General features: G+C 29.1%; 2 non-coding genes across 2 annotated transcripts; both read left to right on the forward strand.

The window, feature by feature from the left end:
* Positions 1-755: 755 nt before the first annotated feature.
* On the forward strand, positions 756-836 carry LOC141688246 (small nucleolar RNA SNORD34). The gene has a single exon (XR_012561702.1). It is a non-coding gene; the product is annotated as a small nucleolar RNA SNORD34 (small nucleolar RNA).
* A 137-nt stretch (positions 837-973) lies between these two features.
* On the forward strand, positions 974-1,057 carry LOC141688245 (small nucleolar RNA SNORD34). The gene has a single exon (XR_012561701.1). It is a non-coding gene; the product is annotated as a small nucleolar RNA SNORD34 (small nucleolar RNA).
* Positions 1,058-6,000: the final 4,943 nt, after the last annotated feature.

Below are 6,000 nucleotides of genomic sequence, written 5' to 3' on the forward strand. Positions count from 1 at the left end.
AATATGTACTCCCTCTGTTCCACCGGATTTTTTATATATTTTTTCCTCATGCTTGACACACATTTTAAGGCTATTATAAAGTATAGTTCTATAATTTATTTTTAGAATTTTCTTTTTTTATATTATAGTTTAAACATTATATTTTTATTTAAAAGAAAAAAACATTTAAATTTATTTAAGGAATCATACTTCACGAGAGTCTTAAAATACGTTTCGATCCCCCGTCCTCCAATGTAAAGAATCCAGTAAAACGGAGGTAGTATTATTTTGTGTAACCTGGACGAGAAATTATAATTATATTCGTATTTATGAAATTATATTGTAAATATTTAAATATTTGTGTGATTGTTTTATTTTAATTATTAAATTAATTACATGTGACTAAATGGACTATCAACAAAATTTTCATTATTTCATTTTTAAATATAATATAATATGGATAGATGGATAGATTCTATAAAAAAAATTGATTTAAAAATTAGAAAACAATGAAAAGAATGGCATTTGAATTGGGCTATGGTCACAACAGACTGGTGTTTAGAATTGAGATCCAGCCCAGTCTAATAATGGCGAATTAGGTTAAATTGAAAGTATATAAAATGAAATCTCTGCATCAGAATCTCAAGCTGCTGAAATCTCTCTCTCTCTCTCTCTCTCTCAGTCGATGTCTTTCTCTGTTGTGTATTTTTGGCATATAATTTCTTTGATTCAATATAACCCCAATTCTGTTGTTGCAATCAAGAACAATATTTCATGTATGCCTGTGAGGATTAAAAGATTTGCCTACATTGTCTGATGTCAAGTGACTGAGAAATCTTTATTGATCTGAGGCTTACTTGATAAATAAACCCCTAGTTTTTTGTGTTTTTTTAACATTAAGTTGTGTATATTCAATTTGGTTTATGAGGTTAATTGGCGGTGTTTTGCTTAATTTACCATAATTATTATTATTATCCAAGACTGGGAAATTGTTAATGGCCTGTGATGCTGAAAGAATTGCCTACATTGTCTGATGTTATTAACACATGACAGAGAACTTCAATTGTCTGAGGCCTTCCCCTTTACAGAACTCCTATCTTATTTCTTAATCAGTGTAATCAATGGATTTAAACTTGTTATTAAATCAAAGGGTTTCACGCTCAAAAACTGAAATATAATTTTTTAATAGAATTGCCTATATTGTTGATTATATTTTAAAAATATTACGTTATTATTAATTCAATTTGTTAAAAATAGAAAGTGTTAAAGGTAATATGGTAAAAATGATATATAATTTTGTTATAGATCTCTAGAAATTTAACAAATGTGACCTAATATTCCTATGTTGGCTAAAATTTATGACCAACTGCATTTTAAATATATTATATTGTTATTATTTCAGGTTATTATTATTAATAAAATGTATTATTCGAATATGATAATAGATTATTTGTAATTTAATACTCCTTCCGTCCCAATCATTTTTATACAAATGGTTTGGGCACGGAGGACAAGAAATTCGTTAAATAATATTAGTTTTGGTAAGGTAGTGGGATGAGAGAGAAATAAAAAGTATAATTTAGTGAGAAAAAAGTATAAAGTTGGTTAAAGTAGTGGGATCACGAATCGAGCCGAGTCGAGTTTTGACATAATCGAGCCAAGTTTTATTTTTTTCCTGAAAAATCGAGCCGGGCTTATTTACCGAACAGAAAAGCGTGTTTGAGCTCGAGCTCGTTAACTAATAAGCCGAACTCGAGTTTGTTCGCGAACACATACTAGCCGAGCTCGAGCCGAAATAAGCAGCTCGTTAACGAATAAGTAAAACGGTTTTTCTAGTGTGTGCCCAAGGGCACGTGCTAAAAATCCGTGTTTGATGAGTTGTCAAAATTTTATTCGTGGAGATTTTTGTATATGCACGAGCTCCATCATTATTAATAAGTTCCCCGCCAAACTTTGACCAATTCAAGCCTGCATTTTAAAAGAAAAAACAATTGAAGCCCAGCCCAATTATCTACTTAGTGAATCTAAGCCCAACCGAGTGTCAACTAAAAGCCTAAACATGTACTCCCTCTGTCCCTCCCATTTGTTTACACTTTTCTTTTTTGGATGTCCCTCCCATTTGTTTACACTTTTCTTTTTTGGATGTCCCTTCCAATTGTTTACATTTCAAAACTTTCCAAAAATAGTAAGGTTTTTATAATTTTTAAAATAACTACATCCACTACTTCTCTCCACTATACCCACTTTATACATATAATATTAATCGGTCCCACTACTTTACTCACTTTTTTAACTTTCCTCCACTTTTTTATCATTTTTCTTAAACTCCGCGCCCCACCTATTAGCAATTGGTGTATCCTCTGTTATGTTATGTTCTGTGTTCTCCTTCTAGTTCATCTCTCCTTCCTCTTCCCAGCCTAGCTCTTAGTTATGCCCGAGTCTTATTATATTATAACTTAAAAGCAATACACAGAATCATATTGATAAAATGCGGATTTTATATCAGGATTTTATTAACAAAGTGCGGTTTCAGATTTGGGATTTTATCAAGAATTGAAAAATATGTAAGTGGGTATTTGAAGGTAATTGTTCAATTTGGTTGTGGTCCTGATTGAGTTTTGATTTGGTTATAAACAACTATCATCTATGTTTATCTCTGTGTGTATATCTGTATATGTATATAAATTAAGCAGTGTAAATATAATTAAAAATATATAGAAATTATTTATTTTTTCGATTTTTAACGAGCCAAGCTCGAGTTGAACGAATTCGAGCCGAGTTCGAGCCGAGCTCGAGCCGAACATACCTAAACTCGGCTCGAGCTCGTTTTGCTTAACGAACATATTTTTGTGTTTGAGTTCGAGCTCGAGTTTATAAACGAGTCGAGCCGAACTCGAGGTTGTTCGCGAACAGCTCTGTTCGTGAACAACTATAGTGGGATCAATCAATTTAATGGATAAAGTGAGTGTAGTGGGAGAAAGTAGTGGATGTGGTTGATTTTTATATTTTTAAATTTTTACTATTTTTGGTAAGTTTGAAATGTACAGAATTGAATGGAACATCCAAAAAAAGGAAAGTGTATAGAAATGAATGGAACAGAGGAGTAACATGTTGTTAAAGGTTCGACAAATATAGTAAACATAGATATTGGTTAAATTTTTAGTTAAGGGAAATGCACCAGCAGTGAATAAGTTTTTTTATAATATCTAAAATATATATTTACGGTATGTTTGACACATTTTTAATTAAGGATCCATTCACATTGGAAATACTATTATATTGGTAAAATTTTAACTAATGCCTATAATCTTTAAAATTATATTTATATAAAATGTCACTTAATTTTTAGTTGAGGATTTCTCAGAAGATTGTTCTTGGTTGGCAGGGAAAATTCGTTTTCCAATGACCGGATCAAATTTTCAGTTTGGCTACCTATAAATTTTCCAACTCTCTTTCTCCAATAAATAGATAAGAGTAAGTTTAATATTAGATATAAAATGAGTATAGTCATTATAATAATTTGATATTAAAAAATATTTTTTGATGTTAAAATATAACTTTAACTGTAATGCTAGTTATTTTTTGAAATTAGATAATTTCAAATTCAACTCATTTTTGTATTTTCATCCTAAATTTTATTTAAAATTTATCAATATGCATAGTTATTTGATAATTTGACATGAATGCATAAATGTTTTTTTAATTTTTAATTTAAAATTAAGAATATATATATATATATATATATATATATATATATATATATATATGCATTCAAGAATAATACTTCTTCGAAATTAAAAATGTTAATATTTGGTTGAAATTATGAAAATGGTCATTGTACTTGCTATAAGAGAACGGGCCACTAGTTGAGGATCACTTTGGTTGTATTGTGTGCTAGGTGGACTTTGAGTTTCACAACCAACCTGAAAGTCCAGTTTTTCATGTTTCTGATTTTATACTCACTTTGCCAAAGACGGGAACGTTATCCAGACCAATTTTTGAGATTATATTTTTGCTTTTTAAGTTCGTAAAAAGAAATTGTATAGGTACCCAAATCAACATTATTAATAAATTATAATAAAATTAGAAAAGCATTTTGACATTTAAATGCACCTTCAAATGTATTTAAATGCATATACGTAAATCTATTACTTATTATATAAAAGACAAAACATTGAAAGTTTTGTTACATGGCCTGTTTTTTGGTACACACTGAATTTACTGAATCATCCTTATTTTACTTGCAAATTTATTAACTTTAGTAATCGAATTATAATAAAAAAAGAAATAAAAACCGTTTTCAACATAAACACATTATATTTTTTATTTCTCTCGGTTAAAACAACTTTTCTAAATATCAATGACAAGTTTATTTAATAAAATAGAATAATAATATTATAACCACTAATAACTAAATAAATTACCTTTTTCAGCTACTTAATCATTTATTTTATTTAAATATCATTTTACTTAAAGACTTTGTCAAGCTCCTTGATTTTAGCAATCCACAATTCAAACTATTTTACAAGAACAACTTAGCATCATCATCCTTATTAATCGACAATAACAACAACAATCTCATCTCATCGTTTAAGATAATGCAAAACCCTCTCTTCTTAAAACAATGCAAAAGTCAAAACAATCTGCTAACTCTAACCGGTAACTGTCGCGCATATATATTTTGTATGGCTCCACTGTAAAAAATATTTATTTTATATAATTTTTACCATGTAACGACAAATTATATCCTTAATATATAATATGCATAAGGGAGATCTTATCCAAATATTTGGTAGTTATGGTCCATGTACCGCCAAAACAATCTCAACCATTGGATCATAAAAGATGTTATCTTAGTCGTTAAATTATAAAATTAGATATAACAATTAAAATATAAATAGATTCACTCCTAATCCTTTACAAAGTCTTCTATAACCAACGATAAATAGATATTCTAAATTGAATAGAATAAAAGATTTAAACCAAAAAGTAGGCATTCTAAAATAAATAGAATAATAAGACAAAATTCATAATTATTATTTTCTTCAATTTCTGGATAATATTTGTTGATTTTTTTTAAATCATCACTGTATTAAAAATAACTTCATAAGTTTCACGTGGGCTATAAAAGTGTCAAAATCTAATTATATCCTTAGAGAGTTGCTCAAATGAGAATTCATTTTAAAATGAGATATGAGATCTAATCTACACCACACGTATTTAAAACTACTTTTAATCTACACCACTCATTTTAAATCTCAACATCATCTTCTCCGACCATCACCTTCTCCATCTTCTTTATAAACCAACCCACCACCACCCCCTCCAACCACCGGCGACCATCATTTCCGGCGACCTCCAAAAAATCACCATCGTCAAACATAGAATCACAACCGTCAAAATATAAAATCATCACCGGAAACATAAAATGTTAAATATATTTGATAATGTCATGTGTAATATGATTTGTGTTTAGTTTTCAGATCTTACCTAACAGGACAAATCAGTACTTAACTGGAAATCAACACTTATACTGAAGACAGAACTTAAGATATTAGAACTTAAGTTATCAGAACTTAAGATTCAGAAGATATTTATCAGGAGATAATATCAGGACTTAAGATGACTTTCAGATAAGTCAGACGGCTGATTGAAAGGAAAGAAACTCGAGACTAAGACATAAAGAATTGTGCATGAAGAAGGAATTCTATGAAGAATAGAATACTTGGAAGAAAAGATAACTAGTTGATATATTTTAGGAAGCAGAATTATATTCCATATCAATTAGAAGATTATCTTGTAACTGTGTAGTATATAAACAGAGGCATGGAGTTTACACTAAAAGTGTTACGATTATCGAAGTTATTATTCTTTGTAACTCTAGCAGCTCTCGTGATAATTTGTTCATCACTGAGAGAGGACAGTTCCATATTGTAACAGAGTTTATTGTGTTGAATAAAATCTGTTTTCTGTTATTTAAGTTCTTATATTCGATTTGATTGTGCTAAACACTGTATTCAA

This window comes from Apium graveolens, chromosome 9 (assembly GCF_009905375.1).
Source record: "Apium graveolens cultivar Ventura chromosome 9, ASM990537v1, whole genome shotgun sequence".
Classification (NCBI taxonomy): Eukaryota; Viridiplantae; Streptophyta; class Magnoliopsida; order Apiales; family Apiaceae; genus Apium; species Apium graveolens.